Source organism: Cavia porcellus, unplaced genomic scaffold (genome assembly GCF_034190915.1).
Source record: "Cavia porcellus strain 051 isolate PalLab524CR breed Dunkin Hartley unplaced genomic scaffold, mCavPor4.1 scaffold_28, whole genome shotgun sequence".
Taxonomy (NCBI): Eukaryota; Metazoa; Chordata; class Mammalia; order Rodentia; family Caviidae; genus Cavia; species Cavia porcellus.
The window spans coordinates 19652710-19679781 of NW_026947511.1; the positions used below are offsets into that span (position 1 = coordinate 19652710).

General features: G+C 39.5%; 1 long non-coding RNA gene and 1 other non-coding gene across 3 annotated transcripts; both read left to right on the forward strand.

Moving 5' to 3' along the window:
* Positions 1-8031: 8031 nt before the first annotated feature.
* LOC134473822 (uncharacterized) lies at positions 8032-18013 on the forward strand. 2 transcript variants are annotated; one of them, XR_010044281.1, is made up of 4 exons: positions 8032-8392; positions 13456-13552; positions 15664-15794; positions 17273-18013. It is a non-coding gene; the product is annotated as an uncharacterized LOC134473822 (long non-coding RNA). The 2 variants fall into 2 exon arrangements; XR_010044282.1 differs by having other exon boundaries at positions 17303-18013.
* LOC111758021 (U6 spliceosomal RNA) lies at positions 12282-12388 on the forward strand. The gene has a single exon (XR_002792262.1). It is a non-coding gene; the product is annotated as a U6 spliceosomal RNA (small nuclear RNA).
* Positions 18014-27072: the final 9059 nt, after the last annotated feature.

The following is a 27072-nucleotide window of genomic DNA, read 5'->3' on the forward strand; positions in this document are numbered from 1 at the left end:
CTGAAAATGATATTTCCTTGGCTTACTAGGAGAGACAGAGGAGACAGTGCTGGATGGATGAACAGTCCTGGAAGTTCCACCCTGTGGACCAAAAGGACCAGGATTTCAAAGCATCTTTAATTCATTTGGCCAATTAACTAGAAAGCCCTACTTTCTACAATCAAAGAAAAGTCGGCTTTTGCAAAAATACTGTAACCCTCTTTTCCTCAAACTTGCTTCTCCTACAAGTATTAGCATTGCTGTTACTCCATTTTTCTAGCTATTCAAGTCAGAAATTTTGAGTTTATCGCACACACACAGCATCCATTAGATCCGTCAGCAAGTCTTACTGATTTTACAAGGTCCAACACTTTTTCCATTTCCTCTGGTACCATCCTGGTCCATATTTTTCCTTTCCCTGGATTACTTGAAACACTTTTTTTGTGTTGCCTCATTTTTTCTCCTGTCCCTCTGTAGTCCATTCTCAGAATAGCAGTGCACATGATGCTCTTAAAATGTAAGTCCAATAATAATAGGTCCTTGCAATTCTCCAGGGGTTCCCCATCTCACTTAAAGGCCTGATTTCTCATAATGGCTTATAAACCCCACCTCCAACGGCCTAGCTGATCTTGCCCATCTGCTCCTCTCCCTACCTCTCTGACCTCGTGTTTGACCTTCTCCCCCTCCCTCATTCCTCTCAGCCTACACTGGCCTGCTTGCTCCCCCTTGAACACACCAGACGCATTCCTGTCTCAAAACACTGCATTTGCTGTGCCCTGCCTGCAGTGCTCAGATAGCTCTACGGCTTTCTCTTATCTGTCCTCAGGTTAAACACTGCCCTCTTAGGGGTCCATGTTGAATCCTACTGTTTACAATTGATGCCCGACTCCTCAGCTAACCCCATTAGATCCTGCCCCATTTCTCTAGCAGCCAGCCCTTATTACTATCTAACATTTTACTTGTTTATTTTGCTGCCTGACTGCCTCATTTGAATGTTAAAATTCAGCAGAGCAGTAATTTATTTCTCAGTTGTGTTCATGTTGGCACCCAACATTCTATGAAGCTGAAGTTATCTGTCTACTATCTGTCTACATAAAAATCATTGAGGCCAAACACAGAGGATTTGATCCAAAGGTTAACATAGACATGGTCCTGAAATATTACAGCATTAAAACTTTGCATATAGATTATTTAATAGTGTGATCTAATCATCGCTTGTTCAATTATAATAATATAATGAAACATGGCCAGAAGTGCTGTGAAGGATATTAAAGCAAGGAGAGAGTTTTAAGGATGAGAAGATGGCTGTTTTAGTTGGTGACATCAGGGAAGACCATTTATCAGAGGCTGGAATGAAGGGAGGAAACAGCCCTCAGACGCACTCAGAGAAAGCATTCCAGGCAGAGGGAACAATAAGCACAGAGTCAGTAGCGGGAACAAACGTCATGGTTTTGAGTGGTTGTAAAGATAACGTGGTTAGATCAGAATAAACATGCTGGGGAGTGGCGGCCGCTGAGGTTAGAAATGTGGACAGGGGCTTAATGGCACAGAGGCTTTTGATAAAGAGTTAGATGCTTGGTGCGATTGGAAGCCACCAGCGTGTTTTGAGCATGAGAATAACATGGTTGGACTTGTTATTTTAAGTACAACTTTAGCTGTGGTGTGGAAAAGGACAGCAGTAGCAAAGGCCATTTGGGAGGCGACTGTAGGGCCTAAGCAAGAGAAGTCTGCTACAGCACCAGAGATGGTGGTAGGTGTTATGAGAGATGATTTGACTCAGGACTCAGGACTCCTCAGGGCTCACGACTCAGGACTTAGGGCTTCCTTGTTTTACCATTTTATTTTGAAATAATTTCAGTTTTACAGAATAGTTGCAAGAAGAGTAGAAAGAACTCTAAAATGCATTTTATTCAGTTTTGCTAATGTTTAAAACTTCACATTTTTGTATGTTCTCAGGAGCTCTGTCGCTCACCCTTACCATCTCTACTAATTTTTCTCTTTTCATTTGTGTGTTTATACAACACATGCACATATATTGCTACAAATCATATTCATATCTATGTCTATACTTTATGCTTGACTTTTGATTAGCATGTGCTAATTATACAAGCTATGTCTATGGTTCCTGTTCAGAGCATTTAAGAGATTTGAACATTAGGCAGAGAAATTTGTTCCACTAACAAAAGCAACAGCGTTTCTCAATTTCATTGGCATTTCACGGTCCTTCTTCAAATTTCAGCTTCTTATGAAATGTCATCTCAGAAGACAAAAATTGGGTCTGCAGTTATAATCCTGACACCAATATTCAGAGTTCTCGATGCAAATATTTCAGTTCTCCTGGTGTGAAAAAAAGCATATCAATCAAGATCCACATCAATGGATGTTGAGTGTGTGTGTGTGTGTATGTGTATTGTCTTGATGGAATGGTGCAAGCTGAATTTGCACCTAGTAACACTACAGTGAACTCTGAGTATTATTAGAGCATTCAAGAAATGATATGTGTGGAAACAGCCTGAAAAATGGGCAAACGGTTTCATCCTCCATTATGACATAGCTCAGTGTCACACAATGTTTCTACTACAATTTCTATCAAATAAAAATATTGCAGTGTGTCCTCCTCTACCTTACTCATGAAATCTGTCACCATATGACTTCTGGTTCTTCCTCAAAGTCAAAATGACCAGGAAAGGTAAACATTTTGAATGGATTGATGACATCAAGCAAACACAATAGCATAGTAACAACAGCACAGAGGACTTCCAGAGCAGTGTCAGAAAGTGGCAAGGAAGAGATAAGTGTGTTCAAAGTGAGAGAGTATTGTGAGGGGACTTAATAGCAATGTGTCTGAAAGGGTTTTGGCCCAGACAGGACACTGTAGCCAGGAAAACCTCAACCGGAAGCAGGAAGCCCTATCTCCCCTGCCCCTAGGAAGTTATCTGTGACGCCATCTTCCTGCCCCTGGAAATTTACATATGGCGCCAAACCTAGGACCAATGGGCTACCCTATGGGGTACCCAATGGGCTACCCTAATGCCCACCTTAGGTTCCACCCCAAACCAAGGCTATTTACATGCCCCCATGCCACGTGTCTGCCGGAGAGATCACGGGACGCCAGCGGTGGGGGTGCTGGTCATCTCTCTCCGTGTTCTCAGAATAAAGGCCGCTTTTTATTTTATACTTCTCATCTTTTGGAAATATTTTTCATCTTTTGGAAATAATCCTAGCAGTGTCTTTCACAAAAAAATTTTTGATCATAGGATATTTGATTTCATAGATTTAAGATTTTTCCTATGTTTGGAAATACAGTTCTATTTCATTGTTTTTGTTTTTGTCTTTATAAAGTCTTAGGTCATCTTTATGTTGAATCTTCCTTGCCTGCCTTTTCATTTCAACCATTTATCACTTAAAAAAAATTATGTCTTTATTCTCCTGAGGGTGGGTTTTTGTGTTTGCTTTTGCTTTTCTGTGTCCTCTTATTTTTTTTTTTTATTTTTAAAGAGAATAAAACAGAGTAAAACCAATCAAAACAAGCCAGTGTAAAAGATACAGAATTTTAAAACATTACAAAATCAACAATAGTTACCATAATGACTCTTGCTGTCTTCAAAATAGCTATAGATAACTTCAGACAGAACAAAATAGAAACAATAAAAACAAAACAATTAATGCAATAAAGGCCTTCAAAACTAGCCTATAGTAAATCCAAAACTGCTATCATAATATATCTTGCTGTCTTTGAAATAGCTGCTCCTGCCATTGGATTTGATATAATCAAACAAAACAAAACAAAACAGAATAAAACCCAACCCAACAAAACAATGGAAACAATATAGGATTTCAAAACAAGACTATAGGGAACCAACAATGGCTGCAACCCTCCGAAGGAGCTCCCCCTAGATGCCACACTGTGTACCACTATCCTCTGAACCCATGATCAGACCACTGGTCCTAGACCTGCAATGTTAGTGGAGCTTCAAAGCACCACAGGCATCCAATTGTATTTCAACTACATAGCTTCATCACAGCCTGTGTTTCTCTGGATAAACCTGTCACTTATGGCAGGGAAGGGAGGCAAAGGGAAAGGGTGTTGGTACTTCTTGTTTGCCAGCCTGGACCTGGAAGGGGCTGGGGTCTGTCTGTTCTAGTCTGGCAGCAGCCTGCACATGCCGCTGGTTCCCAGACCGGGCTTGCTTGCTGGTGTGGCTTTGTTCTCTCCACCCCAGGTCTGAGAATGGCACTGACTCATGGGGAGGGGCTGGGATCTGTTCCAGACTGTTCCAGTCTGCCAGTGACCTGCTCATGGCATTGGTTCCCCTCTGTCCTTCAGTAAATGTTCATTTGAATATATTCTTAGGTAGCTTATATACTTTGTTTTCAGTGTATATGTCTTTTTAAAAAAATTCTTTCCTATATTAATTAAAGTCTTATTAAATTTTTTCTAATTTTGACTGTATTTCTTTTTGAATTTTTGATCTAGTTGGTGTCCAGTATCTCCAAATATTTATTTAAGAATATTTTGTTAATTTTGCAATATTGTGTTACAGTTTAATTTTGTTTCATCGTCAAATACTGAATGTTTAACTTCTCTGTTCCTTTTATATTCTTAAAGCATATCTTTGTACAGAAGTGGTCTGATTATATTTCTAAGCCTTTGTTCCTAGCTTATAAGTTCTTATATCAGACAGCATAATAAAAGGCAGCTGTCTAATGAATGGTCTTGGCAGTTGTTACGGTTTGTGTCTGGATATTCCCCCAAAGCCTCATGCAGTGATACAGGCTGAATCTAGAGTTTGTGATTGATTCGTTATCCAGTGCTGGGATTATGGAGGTTAGTGCTCCACCCCCCCACCTTGGGATGGTATGATCTAAATACAATATAAGGGACAAAAAAAGTGATGTCTGGTGCTCTTTCCCTTCACTCTAATTGTTTTTGCTGTCCTCTGCTTCCATGAAGTGTTGTCCCTCTGCCATGTGCCACCCTGTCTTGGAGCCAACTCAGTGTGGACTGAAACCTCCACCAACTGTGCGTTAAATAAGCCTTTCCTCCTTGCGCTTTGGGTGTTAGGTATTTTGTCCCAGCAACAAGAGAGAAGTAACCAAGATACTGATGATGTGGTGGGAGAGGATGAGGATTTACAGGGCTGATGGCTCTCTCTCATTTCATAGAATCTTTAATTTTTCCTTTCTCTGTGTGGCACACATCGGAGGGCCACCACTGCTATATCTGTTTTCTGCCCAGAAACAATGATTTTCCATGACACTCCTCTCTAGTCTCTTGCTTTCAAGCCTGTTTCCTCTAGCCAGTGCTGTGTACTACCAAGTCCCAGAGTTATTTTTAATATTGTAGCATTCTGGCAGAATGCTTTTTCCTGAGGGTGATTTTGTCTGTGTTTGATGGAATCTCACTTCTCTTCACTTGCCTCTTCTCAACACAGCATCTAAATTCTCCTGTAACATTCTGCACTCATAGGTTGGCAGTGGCAAAGGAAGCTGTATAATAATTTTACGTTTTCTTACAAACAATTTGAAGTTCTTATAGTTGAAAGCATGGGTCACATGAAAGTTTACTAGGACTTCTTATGGACCTTCTGTTTGTTTGTTTGTCTTTTTGAGACAGAGTCTGGCTATGCAGTTCGGGTTGACCCCGAGCTCACTTTGTAGCCCAGGCTGGTCTCAAACTTGTAATGATCCTCCTGCCTCAGCCTCCTGAGTTCTGGGACTACAGGTGTGTGCCATTACGCTGGCTGTTCTGTTTGTTTTTTAAAAGATGACGCTGTGGTGTGAATTCAGGTTTTTTCAATTTGAAGGGCTTTTAAGAGGTAACTCTCTGAGTACCTGCATCACAGGTACCCCAATTGTACAGCAAGAAAGCCGCTTGTCAAAAACTGGGGCTTTAATATTAGATTTCCTAGCCTCCAAACTTGTGAGCAAAACATTTCTGTTCTTATTAAGTCATCCAGGCTCAGGTATTGTTATTGCAGCTCAAAACAGACGAAGGCAGAGGCGTGGAGAGAACCTGTATTCCAGGACTGAGGGGAACTCTCAGGATTTACTTTAAGATAGAACAAATGTGGAAGCATTGACATTTTGAATGTAGAGTGGGAAAAGCAAATAGTTGAGGTGCTTCCCACATTACTGAACAAATGGGCAAATTGTAGCCCCTTATTTAGAAGGGACAAAGGAAGTTGTGGGAAGAGGTGGCACAGGGAAGACAAAGATTTCAGTTTGGCTTCACTTTGAGATGTTTTGACACATCCAAGTGGAGCTGTTATGCAGGCAGGAGGCAGGGAGGTAATGGATGCAGTAACACTTCCATTTTTTACTAAGAAAATTTTAAAAATGGATGCATCAGGTTGATTTTGTTTTTGGATTTCTTTGAGATAGGGTCTTGCTACGTAGTTCAGACTGGACTTGAATTCACTATGTAGCCCAGGCTGGCCTTTAACTCACAGCAATTCTCCTGTGTCAGCCTCCTGAGTGCTGGAAATACAGGCATGTGACACCAGTCCCCACTCTGGGTTGATTTTAGAAAACCACTTTTTATTACTCATAAGCAGAGTCATGCTATGTTGGCAAAACTGTTTTCCAGTTATGTCCTTTACAGATTAATAGACAATTAATAACTTTTGACAGACCTAAGTGTTAAATAAGTTTTTAAAACTAAGCGCTCTATTGTCCCCATAAATTTACAAACAGAGAAAAGCAAAAAAAAAAAAAAAAAAAAAATTAATATCACAAGTAATCCTGCCTCACTGGTAGAAACAACTACCACATAGATTTGTTGCAAGAGTACTCGGATCTAATTTCACCAAACCAGCAGCTACAGTTTCTGCATTTTATCTGCAATTTCACAATGTTTTCCGTGCACTAAATCATCTCCAGGTTCTAAATATTCAGCCAACAATGGCGAGGCAGAGCCACCCAAAATACACGCTGACTTGGAAATGCGGTATTAGCCAGCAGAGCCTTTTGCCTACTGCTGTCTGGACGTGAGCAGCAACGCAGACTGGAGTCCCATGGAACCGGTTCCCTGTTGGCAGTCATCCCAGAGGATGAGAGAATAGTAGTCATGCTAGCTGGCAGAATATTGAACTGTTTTAAAACCAATTCATAATTGATCCCAAGGCAAAGCATTGTGTACCCATTAAAATATTGTATAGTGAAGAAATAAAGTATATTTGAAACCTTATGAAACAGTAACCTCCATTGGTATTTTGGCCTATAGTACTCCAGATTATATATCCAGATAAACAATCAGATTACCATAGGGATGGGGGACAGATTCATCAGCTGTTACTTATTAAAACCATGATTTGTGTTTTCATCTGAGGCAATCAGGAACTTTAAAAGTTGTTTTTGAAAAAGAAAATAAAAAAGCTGCTAAGAAAGACTCCTTCACTTGGGCTGGTACTTGCCCAGCAGATAATAAAAGCAGAAAAAAGCCTGACCTTCGTTTGTGTCTGTCTCCTTTATTACCATGAAGTTTTGGGTCAGATCCTTGCTCAGCTCTGGCAATGTATGTCTGAAAACTGTCAGAACAGGGCTGATTACTCCTACACCTACATAGACTATCCCATTCCCTTCAAGATGAGGACATCAAGATAAGATTTACAGGAACATTCAGCTATCGGTGGGCACACAGAGATCTCTAGTTATTGCCCTAAACTAAACCAAAGAGCACCTTGGATTCCAACAGAGCCTCTACAAAACTGAGGCTGCCCCAAACAAGCACCTCATGAAAACCAGGTAGCTCCTCGGTTGATGAGACCTTCTGAGCTTCCTCACAAGCCAGCACTGAGTAATGATCATCAAGGGCCCTTAGCCCACCTCAACAAATCCATAAAGCTGGTCTCATTCCTTTGTTAACAGATCAGTCTGATCCTCATCAGACCTGTGCCCACTTCATCTCAAGATGATATTCCTTTCCTGTTTTTCTTACTTTCTAACTTTGCCTAATAAATCTGTTTACACCTGTCTCTGATGAGTCCTAAAATGCTTTTCTGTGATATAACAAGAACCTGCCTCGGCTGAGTTAATCATGCTACTGTTGCCCCCTCTTTAGAGATCTAGTAGGATTCGATAGTATTTTGGAGCAATTTTTGCTAACTTGATTGTACTTGAAGTTTTGCAAAATGATAAGCTAAGACAAGTGCCTTGAGGCAGAGGTGCAGGAGTTCAGCATGATTCTTGGATTTCATTTAAGACAAGGAAGCAGCTCCAGAAATCAAAGAATGCCTGCCTCTACTCATTAATAAACACAGCTGGGAGGGGATGGCGGGGTCAAAACCCAGAACTTGCCCTTTATCCTTCGTCCCAGTGGAGATGTGTGTTGCTTTTGTGACCCCCATTGCTGGTGTTTCTGAAGCTTTCCTTACGGGCTTTTAGGAAGCACCCTTCGGCTGTGTGTTCAAAGGTAAGATTTATCTGATTTGTTTTGCATTGATGAGAACTGTTTTGGGAACTAGAGTTAGACTATTTCTAATCTCAGTGAATTCCCTGAACTCTGGGAAGCTTAGGAGGAATGCAAAGGTTGGGTCCAGCCTCGACAATTTAGTGACTTAGGTAAACGCTGTCTCAGAATGAAAAATTTAAAAAATGGGGGGGGGGGCTATAAATGGAGCTCACTTAATTGTACCCTGTCTTAGTGGGTGGCAAACTGAAAGTAACTTTAAGGAAAAAATAAGTGTAAATGGCAGTGATGTAGAAAATGCCTGTTTTAAAATATGATAACTCGTTTCTTATTCCAAAGTTTTTCTCTGTGTGCTTAAAGTCAGCTATTCTTGGGCCGAGCATTTACCTCAGCAGCGTAAGTGCCTGCATGGCAAGTGCAAGGTTGTGAGTTTGATTCCTGGTAGCAAAAATGAATAAAAATAAAGTGAGCTCTTCTTTATTTCAAGTGATATTTGATGTCTCTTTGCTTTTAAAATCAGGGATTTCAAAGGAGACATAAGGGTGATATCATGCTGCAATTCCAATAGCCAAATCTCCTTTTTAGCTGCTGGGAATACCTATAGCAAGCATTTTCTGTGAATCTAATTTCATCATAAAAAGTGAAGTCTTGGAGTCATCAGAAAAGGAAAAGGAATGAGTGATGTGCCTGAGTGTGTGTGGATAGGCTAGAGACTTTGCTTTAGGTCTAGAATGGTGGCAGCCAGAGGAGGAGAAAGGAAAGAAGATGCCAAAAATGTAACAAAGGACAAAGAAAAATGAAAAATGTAATAAAGGACTCACCTTCCTCCACTCTGTTATTTCCCATCTTAGATCTTTGTATGTTTCCACAAGGGGCTTACCAGCATTTGCTATTATATTTATTTGTTAAACTTATTCTATTAGTCATTCTTATTTTATGTCTGAAATGTATATTCTCAGTGGACATGGACATTACTTGTCTTTATGTAAAACTGAAGTCTAGCACCTAATTTGTTGAATGAACGTATATTGATTATACCAAACATTTGACGTATATTACCTCTCAACCTAAGTTCTAGAATAATTGGGACTAGAAACAGTTGTTGTTTTTTTTAACATCCCTTTCTAAAGACAAAAATTTATTGATGACTAGTTTCAGTCCATATCCAAGAGGTTAGAGGATGGCATTTGAAATGTGATCCTCATAGCACCCTGGATGTGAGCCACCATTTCATGATTTTTATGAAGTTCTCATATATTTCTCTGACAAACTGAGAAGCTGAAAACAGTCTATCAAGACTGCATCCAATCTGTGAGGAAGATTGATCTCCACAGCGTGACCACAGCTATTTAACGTGTCCATCATTTCAGTCATCCTGTCCTAAACCTCACCCAGAGCTGTTTTTCACTCTTGGCAGAATTCAGAAATCATGCAAATCAAACAGTGTTCTAGAGCCCACATCCAAAACTACACAGCCTACCTCAACATGTCACTGCTTCCTAAATATAGTACCTGAAATTTTACAGCTTGGATATTTATCTTAAAAGTTTCAAACCCTGGAACAACAAATAGTAGATATGTCAAAAGTCAGAGAAACTGGTGAGATATTACTTGCAGAAAATTACTGCTTCACAGATGTTAATTCCTCTTCTCTGTAAAACTGCTCTAAGGAAATCTCTAGGTCTTTCTCTAACTTTTATCCCTTGGTTACAATTTTGTCCTGTATAACGTATTTCCCCCTTTAAAAGCATGTAAAATGACAAATTTACAGCCTTGCTTTAGTAATGTAACACTAGCACCCTTAGAGGTATGACAGCCTTTAGAAGTGTAAATATTACACTTCTAAATATTACTCCTGGCCATCTCCAGGGAGAGAAGCGGATCTGAGGCACTCTGGCCAGCATTAGTGCTGGGGCTGCCCTGGGGAGACCATAATCTAAGACAAAAGGGTCTGAACTCTGGAAAACCAGGCAGAATAATGACTAGAAAGGAGGCAAACCAGGAAATACACCAGTGCCCCTGGTTTGTAGTTGAGATCCTTAGTAAAGGATAAGCACAGTTTGGAATAGAGCTTACCTAAAGGGACAGAACTGTCTTATGTAAAAGAATTCAATCTATTTCAGAATTTTCTGCAGCCCGTCATCTTTTAGATATGCTTCTTTTTGTGTGTTGGTCATCCTGTCTTTTATTTCAATTGGTCTTCCTCCAGGGGACAGATTTTGCTGTGGAGTGCCCCAGGTTTGTGCCACCTACCTTACATACCCCAGAAAATAAGGAAGTCTCTTTCACAGTGTCCATATGTAAAATATCAGAAATGCTGACTAGATTTAAGAGATGTTTTCCTTTGAGGGTGTCATGATTTTGATGAGGGATATGAAATGCCATGATTGTCCAGGGTCTAGGTTATATCACTTTGGATTTCTATGCCTCTTGTGCCTGTATGCTGGTAGGGTTTCATACTAAGAGTTTTTTTTTTCCTGGTGATGTATCCCAGGGGGTCTGTTGGATGGGCTACATTTGGCTTTGGTTTCATGTGTGAGGTTTTATTTAGTGGCTGTGTAGCTTCATTTGTAGTCAATGTTGGTGGTATCTGCAGGTGTCTCGGGGTGGAGGCCTCAAGGTTGTAGGATAACACATGTCAGCTGGGATGAAGCTCTCTTAGGAGGAACAGCTGTGCTGATATCCCTGGTCATGGAGTGCTGGGATGCAGGTGTGAACTACTTTTCAATTTCTGTAAGTCGCGTTGGAACAGGCACGTGCAGGCAAGATATGGCTGAGGTGGCAGCAAAGGGTGCCATCTTGTCAGTTCCCACGAGGTACTGGGTGGGGGCTGCCCTTGTGGGCTGTGCTTTCTGGATGCTTCTGAGGGCTTCAACAGGTTAATACAGATGACAGAAGTTTTTTTTTCAGAACAGAACAATTTAAACAACATAGTGTTTCACCACAAGACAACCTGACATAACAGTAGCTACCATAGTGTCTCTTTCCTTGAAATATTTGAGTATAACTTCATACACTATAGTATCAAACATAACAAGACAGTGTAAAACCATTCAAGAGAATGACAGTATTACAGGGTATTAAGAACCAACCAATAGAAAATGAACAATAGTTACTATATTATCTCCTTGTCCATAAAACATTTTGTTTATACTATCACATATAATAAAATCCAATAAGATACAACATGATAAAACCAATGGAGACAGAAGAACAAAAGCTTCAAAACAAGATGATATTAAATCAGCACTAGCTATTACAATGATGACAGAAATTCTAATGAGGGTAGTTGGTGATGCAATGGTTAATCCCACGCCTGAAAATTAACCAGCCACAATTTTTTTTCACACGTGTGTAGGTATGCACAAAAATATTCATTGCCACATTGTTGAGAGATTAGAAAGTTAAAAGGACTCTAAGGATTTGCCAGTAGAAGACTGGTTAATATGATCTATCTATATAATAAATTATTAGATAACCTTGGAAAAGATTGCAGTAAACATTGTATGTAGTGTGGAAAGAGTTCCATTAGAAATTATGTGACAGATAGAAAATAGCAAAACAGTAGATATAATATGATCTCCCCTTTCTGGGTGTGAAATTATAGTTGTTTATATATGTATGTGAATATAAATAGATATATATAGATATATGTATCTGTATAATGTCTTAAAATGTATGCATAACTCTTTAGGGAGTAGGTAGGAGTGGGGGCTACTTTTTGTATGTTCTTGTATTTTAATAATCATGCATTATTTCCATAATATAAGAGAGGATTAGAGTGTTTTTAGAGTGTTTTCAAATAAATTTCAGAAGTGCTAAGTGGCTACTTATTCTTCATAGTAAGTAGCACATGTTCTTTGGAAACATTCCTTTAGATGATCAACTTACTATGCTTGCCTCGGCAGCACATGTACTAAAATTTGAATGATATAAATAAGGTTAGCATGGCCCCTATGCAAGGATGACGTGCAAATTCATGAAGTGTTCTGTATTTTTTTTTTTTTTTTTTTTGGTCTTTTTCCTTTTTATCGGTACCGGGGATCGAACTCACGACTGTCTGCTTGCAAGGCTGGCGCTTATGCCACTGAGCTAAATCCCCAGCCCCTCATTCTATATTTTTTTAATGGAACTAAAAACAAGATCAACTTATGTACAGATGTATTCTGGCTTGAAATTTAAAATATTACTACCTTAGAATTCACACCAACTTAGGGATAAAAATGTTCCCTAACAATCTGTTATTGAAGAACCTTGGGCATATTTTTTTCCTCTGAAAGTTTTAGTCCTTTTAGTTTCTCCATAAGTAACCCAATGATGGGTTCAGATTTATTCCCCAAAGTTATTTTAGTCTATAAAATTGTAAAACCATCTTGTCATAACGTTTTTTCCTGCTCCACACTTAGTTTCTACGACAAAAGCTTTTAAGACAGCCAGCATCCGAGTGGCTGTACTAGCCACGCAGCATCCAGGGTGCTCATCTGTTTGTTGCACATGTGAATGAGGTAGCTTACAGATGCCAGGTGGCTGCGAACTGTGGGTAACTGAATGTTCTTTGCTCGACATGCTGACTATCCACTATGGTTGATGAAGTCTCTGATATCAATGCTGATATTAAGAATCTTTCATATCTTTCAGTATTCCTGTAATAGTGAAAAATTAGCCTCCACATAAGAGTATTATTGCAAACACCCTCCTAGAAATAGTTTTTCTTTTTCCTAAGAGGAGCCCAGTAAACATGGCAGTCTATAGTTATGGAATTTCAGGCAGTAAAACTATTCATTGAACAAACCTGGGTTATGCTAGGGAAGAAAAACTATTCTTGTTTTCTTCCCTTTTATTCTAAAGTACCTGTTTTTCCAAAAACCTTTGGTTTTTTCCCCCACTTTTTGTCTGATTGGTTCCCATAGCAACAGCAGCCTGCAGGGTAGGGCAATCTGTGTGTCTGGGTCATATGTAAGTTGACTGTTTGTAAGGGAACTGCCTCTACAGCATTATTCACATATCTAGACATCTAAGTAGGTCACTTGTCTCCTGTAATGATGAAGTATTTGTTCTCTTAATAGACTAGCAAGAAGAATGTGTTTAAGGATTTTGCTCCTCAGAAACACTATTGAGAGAAAACAAAGCTATGGGTGAAGAAGACGAACAGATGGGACTAGCGTAAGTACATGAGAGCCAAGAAAGAGTTGTAAGAATGGTAGAAATCGCTGGGGATCTAGCTCAGTGGCACAAGTGCCTGCCTGGCAAGCGCAAGATCGTGAGTTTGATCCCCAGTACCAAAAAAAAAAAAGTAGAAATTCTGAAATGACTCAACAAGGAAGAGTGAACTATCACGATAGCATTATCCACCTCAAGTACTATATGAAAGAACATATTTGGTGGCTGTTCTTTCTGAAAGTTCTCAACAGGTTGTTAGTGGTTTCTTCAGTTGGTACAGTATCCCTAAGGTTACGGCACTGACATGACCTTCTGCATCAGCTCCGGTGCCCAGTAAATACTGAGCAAGTGACACAGTCAACAGTGTCAGCTAAAAACAGTTCATATTCAAAATGTTTAGCAGATCAACTCTAGTTACTCACTGAGTCATTCAGCACATGTTTTCTAGTGATGACAGTAAAATTTTGTTACATCTACCATGAACTAGGCCTTGGAGTTGACTGACCATTTATGGATGAAGCTTTGCACCAAAACAAGTTCCTAGTATCAGTTCTAAGTTCTAAGTTCCTGGTATGAGGTATTTTATCACAGCGATGGGAAGGCAGCTAATACACATATTTCTTTAATCCATTATTTTTATTGTTACTGATAACTAAATCATCCCCCTTTTGATCTTTGGTAGCCTTTTCTATTTTACTCCAGAGTCATCGAACACATCTTAAGGAATCTTTGTTAACTTCTTTACTGTCTTGTATGACAAGAAATCTCAACTCATCTTTTTTTTATTCCTATCCAGACATGTAACTGTTCATTTCTCCAAAGATCCCTGGTTTCCCTAATTGGAAAATAGCATTTGGAGATTCCTTGCTTTTATTTTGGTAACTAGTTTTTAAAAAATGACTTTTTCTGGATTCAGCCTGTGGGTAGTGTGTTGGTGACCTCTGATCAGATTGAGAGTACAGGTTGAGTGTTCCTTATTGTACAAATCTGAAATATTCCAAAATCTGAAACTTTTTAAGCACCAACATGATGTCACAGGGAAAATTTTCATACCCAACCTCATATAATGGTCACTATCAAAACACAGCTTTACTGAAAACATATAAAACCACATGAGGGTTGGGAGGTACTCAGTGGTATGTGTGAGACCCTGAGTTCAATCCTCAGTATCACAAAACAATAAAGTGTATATAAATCATAAATAAATTTTATGTTTATGCTTGTGTTTCACCTTCAAGAGACTGTATTAAATGTGTTCAAATGTTCTAGTATCTGAAAAAAATCAAACATGTTTGTAAGGATTTTAGATAAGCAATCAAACTATAGTAGCTATGAGAATAAAAAGGAGAGACTAAGACATTTTGGGCTCGGTTGCTTGGATATTTGGGAAGGAAAACACTTGATGTTTCAAGTGAGAAAGTTCTAATTATAAACTATCATGGTTTGAAAATTAATGTCTGCTTAATATATTACACACATGTTTAGCAGTGACAAGTGATGTGGTCCTCTACAGGTGAAGAAACCGATGCTCAGAAGAGCATTGTGTGACTGGGTCTCTGTCTTACTTCCGGTGAGGTCTTCTTGCTGGTCTCCATTCCTTGCTTGTCCCCGGGATGTTGGTTTGACCACTCTAAAAAGGGAAAATAACAAAGGCTTGATAAAGAAGAGTACAGTTTTTCTCTCTCAATAATAAGCAGATGGTGCAGGGCTTGTAGACAATTTTGTTTCAAGAGAACATTCAGGGGCTCACATGTGTTGTTCAGCGATTCCCTGGAATTGTACCTTCCTCCACATATTTGATGCTGACTTACTTGCATCAATGGGAAGGGAAAAATAAGAGCAGAGGGGAGTTGCCAAAGTGGCTAGCTTTGGAGAAGTGAAGTTTTAAGAAGTTGGAAGTATCACTCCTATTCACATCCTATTGGCAAGTCCTTGGTCACATGGCCATGGCAAGGAGAAAGGAATGCAGGTCTGTGACAGCCCTGGATGGGGAGGGGAGTTGCATTACAAAAACACAGAAAGGGTGAATTGGGTGTTAGGGGGGGATATTCAGCAATCTCTTGCACTTTTCCAATGCATGCCTCTTCCCTTTGAAAATCTAATGTTCTTTCTAGGGAGGAAAGGAATCTTATAAAGAAGCGCATTGAATTTCATGTGGAGGCGCCGTGGATAGCCGAGGAGTGGGTTTGATGTGAGCATCCCAGGGGCAGTACCTAAGTCCAGCCACACACCAGAAGCAGGAGAGGTAGGAGACTGGGCAGGGGGAGGGGGTTGACATTCATATTTGGCTATGTCACAAAAGAACTGCCAAGAACAAATTCTTTAAGTCCTGGTTTAATTCTAGATCAAAGCCTTCAAATTCATTCTGCCAAAAACATTTTGTTTCCTAAGACGATAAGCCCTTGAAATCACTGCAAATGTCCTTATTAAAACATGAGTGCATTTTAAAAATAAATAGCATGGCGTTTCAGAAAACAAGTTCTACTCCTGTGTTTCTCAGAGTAGGTGGTTCATTTATATCTCACTCCTAACTGAATTTAAGTACAGTAAGCTGGAATTGCTTGGTTCTTTCCAGCAATCCATAGGTATTTTCAACTGCTTTTCAGTGTGACTGGTATTGTGTAAGAGCCTTTTGACTTGTTTGTTCCTGCCACCAAAGCTTGAAGCAATCAAGCACAGTAGTCTTCTGTATTGATCTTTCACATATGGGGAGATCAAAATACCTAAAGAATGTTTTATTTTCTAGGAGCTTTTCCTTGCTAAGTCCTTTATTTTCTGGTTAGATGAATAAGTCTTTGTCCCCTTTTAGAAAAAAAAGAATCAAAGTACACTTTATAAATGATTTAAATGCTACTGCAGCTGTCTTCTGGCCTGCAGAAAGACAAGGAGAAATTCATGCTTACTAATTGCATGAATTTGGGTAGGTCACTTGACTTAGCATAGTCCTTGTCTAAAATAAAGGAAAATCATCTGTACCCTACTGAATTGTTACAGAAATAAACCACAGTTCCATTATTTACTTAGAAGTGTGTTTTTGGTAAAGTTACTCAAGCTCTCTGTGCCTGTTTTTTAATCTGCAAAACAGGATGAAAGCAGCTACCATACAGGAAAGGGTTTCATGAAGGAAAGAGCTCAGGAGAGTATGTGACACAGAGTAAGCCTACATCAGTGTTATTTGCTGTGATTCTATAAACATGGTAGTGGACACCAGTGTGCATGGGCTTGACTTGGGACACTGACAAGATGGGAAGGGGAGTCAGTCTTCAACCTAATTATTCAGCCTAGGCTGGAATTCTTACGTGTTTCTGCATTAGTGGGGACTATCTGAAGGCTGCTTGGAGGGCAGAGCTCCCCTGACCTTTGACGGTAGCTGATAGGGTTGTGTCTGAGAGAATCTAATGCCACTGAGTTTTGGGGGAAAAAGAAAAAAAAATCCTAGAATAAAAACATCTTGTTGAGGCAAAACAAAATGGCACGCATATGGGAAAATGGAAACAACTCCAGAAATAGATTCTAGTGAAATGCATTCAATGGTAAGTTTTAGTTCTCTGGGGGAAAAAAAGGGGAGGGGGGCACTTTTCAAAGTTTTATTTTTTATAAGCTTTGGTAACATGACCCTCCTCCCCCTCATCATATGTGTGTTTTAGTTTTCATCACTGTAAAATCCTTTCTGGGATGAGAGGTTCAAACATGTTAAACTGATATGGTTCTCTGTGTTAGCAGGAAATAGCAGCAGATAAAATGTTTCCACAGGGGACTGTTATCAAAGACTCGGTGCCAGGAAGATGTCATCCAATAGCTGTCCAGATGTGCTCGGCCCATCTGCAGCCCGCCACTCCCCGCTTCCCTGCGTTTCAAATTCAACACCTTCAGGGATAGTTAGTCCAAGAGACCGGCACTGCATTTAATTTGGGAAAACACATTTTTAGGTCACAAAACTGTGGTGTCATTTCCTTTTTAGCTTTCTTTAGTTCTCCTCCTGCTCCAGGAAGATGGAGATTTACAATTACATTTTATTGTTACTTTTCTCCATAGCACAGATGATAAATTATTGAGAAGCCATTTGGTCTATAAAAATGAAATACACAGCATCTCCCTTCCCCAGCGGGCTGCTGGGATTGGCTCCAGCTGCTGTGAACTGTGAGGGCCTTGCAGATGATAAAACAAAGCAAATCCTTTACACATTAAGGCCTTCTTCCTTTATAGGGAGATAGAGGGAACAATTTCTGATGGGAGTATGGACTGTCTGGATGCTACTGAAGGCCACAGTACTAAATGTGAGTGTTGGAATTCAGAACATGTGCCTATATTTTAGCTAGTTCTTATTTTGGATTCTAACCAGAAATAGTCAGAGCTTCCAATAGTTGACATGATTTTAAATCTTTCTTATCCTCTTCTACGGCAATCGTAACTCTGTGGGTCACCTACCCCCTTAAGGTGCTGTAAAATTATGAATTTCCCATCTCTTGGCGCCCACCTACTACAGTTATGCTTCATGCACAAACACAAAACCCTTCAGTGTTAGTGAAGCTGCCGACCACCCAAATGCTAAATGCTTTACAAATCTATGAGTAACTAAGATTTCATTAGATACCTATTTTCCTATGTTGTTTTTTTTTTTTTTTTTTTTTTTTTGTCTTTTTCGTTTTTATCGGTACCAGGGATCGAACTCACGACTGCCTGCTTGGAAAGCAGGCGCTTATGCCCCTGAGCTAAATCCCCAGCCCCTATTTTCCTATGTTTTAAGCACAAATGTTAGATTACACTGGTAAATATTCTTTCAAAAATAGAAAATTATGTGATCTTTGACCTTGCCTTTTATGTAAAAATAAAAATCAATTGAGATTTGTTTTGTTGTGTTTTTCAATACTGAAAATTATCCTTGGCACACTGAGGTACATCTCCAGCCCTTTACAAAAAAAAATTTTTTTGAGATAGGTCTCACCAAGTCCCCAAGTTGCTCAAGTCTCATCTTTTAGCCTCAGTCTGCTGGAGTGCTGGGGTTATGTGCCACCATGTGCAGTTTGAGATACTTTTAAAAGTATGATTTAATTTTTAATTTTATTTGAAGGTACTTACCTAAGCTCTTAATTTTTAAAACTCAGATTTAGGATGATGTCAAATTGATGATTCAGTTTTCCACGAGCCTATAATGCTTGAGCTGACTTAGTGAGCAAGCCCCTCAAGATTCCAGGATCTCTAGATAGATGGACAGTTAAGACTCAGCCTCATGGCCAGGGATGTGGCTCAGTGGGAGAGCTATGACCCGGCCTTGTATGAGGCTCTGGGTTTGATCCTCAGCACCATAAAATATTTCAACCTCAACATCTAAAAATTCTGGGATTTGTATTACCACTTTTGCTGGGTTATTCTCAGAGTTAAAAGTAGTTCCCATAAAGTGCTCTTAGATACACAGTAAGTGGCAGCTCTTTTGTTATGATCATCTAGCCCTCCCAGCTATGGAATTGTAAAAGGAGGCAAAAGGTGTTTATTTCACTTGCAGAGACATCAACCATAATGTTGGGTGGAGAGCACCATCCTAGCAAGTGGAACTGAGGAAAGACATGGTCATCTGCCAGTTGTTAATGCAGTTCCCACGTTGGAACAGTGCCTCTTCGGAAATACAGTACAGATTTCTAAGGATTAAATTATGGAATCTGCAAATTTCTGTTGCTCAAAAATGTATAAGTAATGTGAAGAGATCATTAACTATCAGTAGAGGTTCTCAGTAATTTTCTGTTGCTCAGAAAAAATGTAAGTAATATGAGGAGGGCCAGGGATTTAGCTCAATGTTGTAAGTGCCTGCTGGCAAGTGCAAGGTTGTGAGTTCAATCCCTGATATCAAAAACAATCCCCCCCCCCCCGCTGGGGATTTAGCTCAGCAACATAAGCACCTGCCTTGCAAGTGTGTGGTCGTGAGTTCGATCCCTGGTACCAATAAAAAAGAAAAAGACAAAAAAAAAAAAAAAAAAAAAAAAATCCCCCCCCCCAAAGAAAACCCAAAAAACAAAAAATAAGTAATATGAGGCAATCATTAACTATAAGTAGAGGTTCTCAGTAGGTATAATAGTTCTGCAAGCAAATTATATCTCTGAGTACAAATAGATTGCTTATGGTTGTTAGAATTAGGAAGAAAATGATTTCTTAATGTTTTTCAGCTTCTCAAAACCATAAAAAAATTGATTTTTGGTTTTTCTGAGTGGAGAAAAAAAGCACAGGACTGTTACCAGAGTGCATCTAATTAGTTTTAAGGTTGATTGCTTGGTCTTTGCAACCTTACTCTGCTTTCGGTAATTAGAGACAAAAATCTCCTGTACTTCCTCATGCTGCTCATGATAAACAGCAAATGACTATGGCTAGTCCTTCCTCGACAAACTGCTAACATAAGAAGCGCACTCTGTGTCAGGCCTTGCAAAGTTGGGGGCAATTCTTATCTGAACTTACATAGGAAGAGGCCGTATGAGCTCTTTCTACTTTGTCCCATGTCTGCAAGAAAAAGGGGACACAATAGAATCCTGCGTGTTTAATTAAGATCCCAAATTCTGAATCTGTTTTTCTCTTCATTTAAATTCCGCCTATTTTTGTTCTGTTATATGTAAACAGGCTCAGTAACACTGTTGCCAAAAGCCCAGGTGCTTTCTGGAAAGATAGATGTTTTATGGATTGTCTGGCCAAATTTGTCTCCTTGGGAAAGAGGATGTAGCTTGGATCTAAGTGGATACTGAGTTAACCTTTCCCATGAACCTTTCTCCATGTTCACAGAGAACTCTCAGGACAGTGGATTTACAAGAGGGCACATTTTTGGAAAACTGAAATTCTATAGGTTCTTGCTTTCTGAGCTTCTGTGGTTTCTTTTGGCTCTCTTTACCCTCCTCTGCAGTTGATACAGATGCAAAGTCTGCACAGTAAGGTCCATGGATGCTAATTTTCTCACCGATTAGTATCTTCCAGGGTCACTGTGGAGGTTGAGCAGGACTAACAGCAGGAGCTGCCATTCACACAAGCATAGGGTGGTGTTTAGGGCCCTTGGAGTTGAGCACAGCTCCTAACGTGTGCTAGAAACGAAGAAAGGCAGAGTTTGGGATTCCATCTGTTGTGGTAATTATACTTTAGATTTGGCTTTTGCTGGAAGAAAATGGTGTTTCCTCTTCTTGAGTTTCTGCAGGACAGAAACAGTGAAAGGTCTTCACTCAGAATTCTAGACATTAGATAACAACTGTGTTCTTCAGAGCTGGTTCACTGAAATCTTGAGCGATTAGAAACACTGTGGATGTGGTTTGGGGCCAATGCTGCAACATGGCTCCTGCCAGTCTCACTGGGTCAGTTCCGTGGGACTGGATGATAAAGTAGGTGCAAACTATTCATTGCTGAGTGAGGAGGGAGTGAGGCAAACTTGCAGTGTGGTCCAAGCTGGCCCCAGCAAGGCTGCAATGAAACATGTTTACTTCTCATACTTTTCTACCAGCAGTTTCTAGTGCAACTGTTTTAGTTGGGAGAGAGAAAACTCAATGTTATATGACTTAAATTAAAACAAAGAGGATTTATTGGCTCTATTACTAAAAAGTACTGTATTTAAGGGGCTTAAATGATATCATTAGGACTAATCTTTCTCTCTCCTCTATCCTCTTCTCCATCTCTCAGTTCTGCTTTTCTCTGTGTTGGTTTTATGCCTGGGCAGATCTTTTGAATCTGACATCCAGCCTTTCCAGGTTTACACTGCTTAATACTAGTATTCTCAAAAGAAAGAGAATGTGCCTTGGTAATCCCAAAGGAAAGAAGCACCAAGCTTTACAATGAAAACAAACTCACACCACAACTTTAAAAAATGAAACAAAACCCAAAGGACTGTGTCTCCTTGATGGGGGGCTCATCACTGAGACACTTGCTCTGGTTAAAGGAATGGAACCCGTGATTGGCAAGGCCTGAGTTAGTGTGTCTGTGTCAGGGTTCGGAAATGTACATCCTAAAACAAGTAGACTCTGAGGGCTGGAGGGCTGGTCTCTGGAAAGAAAGGAAGCTGCTATCCCTAGAAGAAGGAAGGACGTATATGTGAGTGGCGTAGCAGCAGTCATAAGATCATCTCTATTCATCTTTTCTGCATCTACCATATAGGTGGCCAGTAGTGGGCTGGGCCTTCCCAGTGCCCTCTTCTGATGTGTGTTTTTCTCAAGGAGTATTTTCCTTTTTAGGGTCACTTCTACCATTTGTTAAGTCTATATGTGCCAAATTTAAAGGCCTTGAAAATATCAAACCTGAACAAACATTGCTGTCATTTATTTGTATCACCTTTCCATTATACTTCATATTGTTCACATCATCTGCAGCTGAAGTTGTCTCCTCTGTTGATTTTATGACGTGGTCCTCTTGTTTTCTTTTTACATCTCTGATTCTGATGGATCCTTTTGGCTGGCAGCACATGAAGTTAACCCATAGAGTTTTTTAGAATTCTTTTTTTTTTGTCTTTTTCCTTTTTATTGTTACGGGGATCGAACTCGCGACTGCCTGCTTGCAAGGCAGGTGCTTATGCCGCTGGGCTAAATCCCCAGCCCCGCCATAGAGTTTTTTAAATCACTAGATTGTTTTCAACTTTGCTTTCTTGATAGTTCTAAGATATAGCATCTTCCTATCTCCACCAACTTTAAGGGCTAATGACCCATTAGTGTGGTGCTGTCATCTTTCCTTATAGCTTTTTTTGTATACCTTTAAAAAAAAAAAGCACTAATTTTTAATATTATTTATTCTTAGTGCATGTTTATAGTGCAAAATGATTACATTCATCATAGGGAATTTGCACATGTACATAACACACTTTAACCACCTACAGGCCCCATTATTTAAATACCAAATGACCAAAAATGCATATTTTTAATTAATTTTTATAAGATACCAGGAAATATAAAAGTAACAATTTTATCACATTTATTCAGTAATATCTGCATGTGTGGTATTCAATAGACAAGCCAGTGTTATAATCTGGACCACAGTGTCTAGGCTCATTCCAAATTATTTTTCCATTATTGTCTTTCTTTGAATGAGATACATTACACTGTTGGGTTGGCCTTTCTTTTCTGTGGGTGGTATAATTTCAATAATATATCTACCCAGTAAACATAATGGTGAAAACACTGATGATGGATGTACTGGTTGGCATTTTGTTATCTTGTATTTTTAATTATCTGGTATATTGATTGGTCTCATCAACAAGAGAAAAGTAAACACCTGACACCCAAAATTAAAGAAGGAAAGGTTATTTAGCTTACAGTGTATGGAGGTTTCAGTCCATAATCAGCTTCCCCCAAGGCAAGGTGGTATGGCACAGGGGCAATACTTCCAGACGGCAGAACACAGCCAAGCAACAAGAACACAAGTTGGGGGAACAAATCTCTTCTCCTTCCTCATACTGTAAGCAAGTCCCCCTCAACCTGCAATGTAGCAGTTACATCATTTTGGTGCCGTCCACTTTCACAAGATCAGGATGTTTATTGACAGGTTTTTCCTTAGTATGGTAGAAAAGCAAAGAAAGGAAAAAAGAAAGGCTTTCATTGTGGCAGGGAAGGGCTACAGTAGAGTGCAAGATGCCCTCGGGGCACACAAAGAAGCCCTGAGCTTTTGTTCAGTTTGACAGAGGGTGGAGTTTGAAGGAGCAGGCAGAAGTAAGTTTTGAAAGCTGATTGGGGGAATATTGGCACCTGCGAAAAGTGAGGAGTTCAATTTTGGGGTTTGGAAGAAGGCGGAAGTCGGTGTTGAAGGATACACTGTCCCGCGCATGTTGGACAGGTGCCACCTGAGCCTGGCAGCACTTCGCTTCACGTGGGCAGGGCCCATCATTTACAAAGCAAAGACCCCAGATCCGAGTACCTGTCAAACTTCTAAACTTCTCAAGCTGACACAATGTATCAATCACAACATCTGGTCTATTTGACCAAATCTAAATGTATAGGAGTTTTTGAGCCCCCTTGTTTTGAGTCAGTAACAAAGGAGTTTCATTTTATTTGGTCAAGAAGGTCCACAAATATTTCATAATATTTTTTCCTCACTTCTTGATCTTCACTTGTTAGAGGTTGGGCAACTCTGTCAACACCACCATAGAATTATTGTAATCATTGACCACTATTGGAATTTTCTAAGTTTCACTTCTTCTTCCTGTCTTCTGGATTATGAATAGTTGACAATAAGGGAGTCTTTTTTTTCTTTTCATCTCATAACAGAGTTTTCCTCTGATATGCTAACATTTCTCCTTTTTACAGTTTTTTTCTTTTGGCACTTCCTTCCTATTCAGTCTCAGGGTCCCAAACATGTCCATTGGTGTTGTAAAAGAATATCAACTGAGTTCTGGAGACGTGTAACAATTTTTTCTAATGTTCATTATGATAAGAGTTTTTATAGACTGTAGCACAAAATCATGGGTCATTTTTCAGAAACACCAATTAGTAAAAGAAAATGACCAGAACTTCCTACTAGATTTCACTAGAAACATCAAAGATGAATTCAATATTCTAAATAAAGCATGCAAAAATAGTTGACATAAAATAGATAAATGAATATATCACATGCAAATAAGAATCAGCTGGTCAAAATGGTACCCGCCCAGGGATGCTTGGTGTAGTCAATATGTAACAGACGGCTGCCCAAGTGATGCAGCGGTAAAATGGTCAACCCTTTCTTCGTCACCTTTCTCTTCTTTCTCCAGACTGACTCCCCTTTCCATTTGCAAAAACTCTATTTGCATTCTTTGCTTCAATTCTTTTTTACTTTAAAATTCTATTTCCCTTCCCTGTGCCTCATCTCGCTTCCCCTTCCCATTTGAAAAAATTCTTCCTATAACCTAAGAGCTATCTTTTACGTTGCTCCTATTTGAACTTCTGAAATCTAACCTCCCGCTGCTTTCAGACCCTCCCAGTTCCCTGTTTGAATTCCTCATGTTTGCCCACTCGTCTATAACAGACCCGCCATTCACTGGCCTTCCTCTCTGTTTAGTTTCATTTCTTCCTTGCTCCCCTCTGGATTTCCATCATGTTAAACACAGCACATTGCTTTCTAATTTCTGTACTAATTTGTCCATATGTTATTGCATACAAACTGCTGCATTTTAATTCCTTACTTAACCTGTGTGACTGTGTACTAGCCTGAATACTTCTGGGTAAGACTTGAGCTGAATCACAGGCCCTAACATGCAACATCTGTAAACTTTCTGCTCCAGTTAGCCAGGGGGTTTCTTTGGATTGCAACCAAGATTCCTGACGAGAAACCCTCTTCTCAGCATTAAGAATGTACGGAGAAAAGACATACAGTCTTATCTCCTGGCGTTTCATGCCTAAGTCCCTCTTATTCTTTGATTTCATGCTTATCTTTTTCTTTGTATCATCTTGTAGCCATTAATACCTCTTTTAAGCTACGTTCCAGTAAAAGTCAGTGTATTAATTATGCTGGATGCTTATGTTATTTCTCAATCCTGAATAATCTGCTTTTTCTACATGGAATTGGCAATAGTGACCTCAAGGAAACCTCTGCACAGAATGCAAACACACCTAATATATGATGCTTGCTTAGGGAATCTATTTCCATGACAACAGGTCATTTGGGATTTTAGATACAAATGTATTTACAACCATCCTCTCTATAATACAGGCCATAAGCATACTTTTGGACTATTAACCCACAGGGCTCATTTTTAGAAGTCAATAATGTCTACTTAATAATGAGCTATTATTATGTATTTTCTAAGACAAAAACAATTTTTACTCTTTTCTTCCCTATGAGGGCAGAGATAAATGTAGACATTTTAAGTTGTATTTGTCAAGAAAAGAAAGGCCTTTAAAAAACCATTTAATTTTTCCATAAACAATATGAAACACCTTTAGAATAGTTTTCAGAGCAGTTATAGTGAGGCACACTTAAAGATCAGGTTTCTGACTTGCAAGGCCTTTGTTCCCTGCTCCTTTTATATTACTTTGGTTCCTCCCCTCCATGCGGAATTCTGCTATGACACAGGGAACCTCTACGTCCACACAATGATTCACCTGACTGTCAGGGTCATGAGAATCTAATTCCTGGTCAAAATAACTACCACTTACCATACCATACACCATTAATGTGCTAGTTTTGAAGACATTTTCATACATTACCTTGAATCCTCCAGCAGCCATTACAAGATTACTATCCCATCTGCAGATAGAAAGATAAGAGTATAGAGCTGGGATTTGAACCCAGGTCTGTCACACTGAGAAGCCCATGTTTGTTCTGGTTTTCCCTGCTGCCTCTGCTTCTTTGGTTTCTTCAGGGGAATTTTCTGACAACAAGATAAGTTCCCTCTAAGCAGTACTTGCATTATATTGCTCTTGTTTTTAAACAGGCTTAAAAACCATAAGGAAAATTGACAGCAACTGGAATGTTAGAGAAATCAGAAGATAAATTTTTATTAATTACCAAAAAGCAAATGTAAACTATAAAGGATTGAAATTAAGAATGTCAAACCCCTTTCCCACAACAATGAAGGAGATCATTGTGACACACAGACTTTGAATGATTTCCGATCAATCAGAGCCAGCCTGTACTGCTGGTAGCCACCCTATAAAAAACAACCTGTGTGGTTGAACTACTCTACAAAGGACATGTGTCTCAGATGAGGGGTGCCTTTAAGAAACTCTCAGAATGGATACTGCCACATTTGAAGGAGGTATAATAGACCCAAGCTACAGACAAATTATTTGAGAACAATACTGAATCTAATTTCCCTGATTTAACTGCTATCCCAACTGCCTTGCTGGCAAACTTGATTTTGCTTCTATGCTTTCAAAACCTTTTCGGTGTCCTCATAGGAACATCACTGGTAGCCTGCCCTTTGCACCAGCAATCACAGATCTTTAAAGTGATATTTTCTGTCATGCATTCCTATAACTCAGCATGCCTGGCTTGGGCTCCTGTCTAGGCTATACCTAGAAGTGGTAGGTCTCTATTCTAATACCTATTTAATTTTTGAAGAAAATGCAGTTTCACTTATGATTGGGTAAGTTTTGGGCTTTACTTTTGCACAATGAGGGGTAAATAACTCATCTATGAATCAAAAGCTTTTTATTTTAATCCCTTACTGTAATTTTAGACTTCCTTCATCAAAATGGCACCTGGATACACATTTCCCATGACCCAACCTCCACTTTCCAGATAGGTACACATTTTATGCTTCTAAACAACTACAAAAACTCTTCTATCTTTTCTTGGAGCACAGAAGGTAGATTTGGAGAAGCAGGCATAAGGTTGGAGACTGTTGTGTTAACAAGACCTTCTGGCTCTAGAGTTAGTGATTAAAGAAGAAGAGCACATGGTTGGGAAAAGGTCTGGCTGATAGTTAGGATGTTCTCTTCTGTTTCTGGGCTTGCCTTGGGCCCACTGGTCAGGAGCCTTCATGGAAAAAATGGGGCTGCAAAGCCTCGGGGTGCTGGAGAGGAATAGGAACTAATGAGCAGAGTCCTAGAATGGGAGTCCTCTGGCCTTTACATCAGCAAGTTGCTTTCTAGCACATGAAA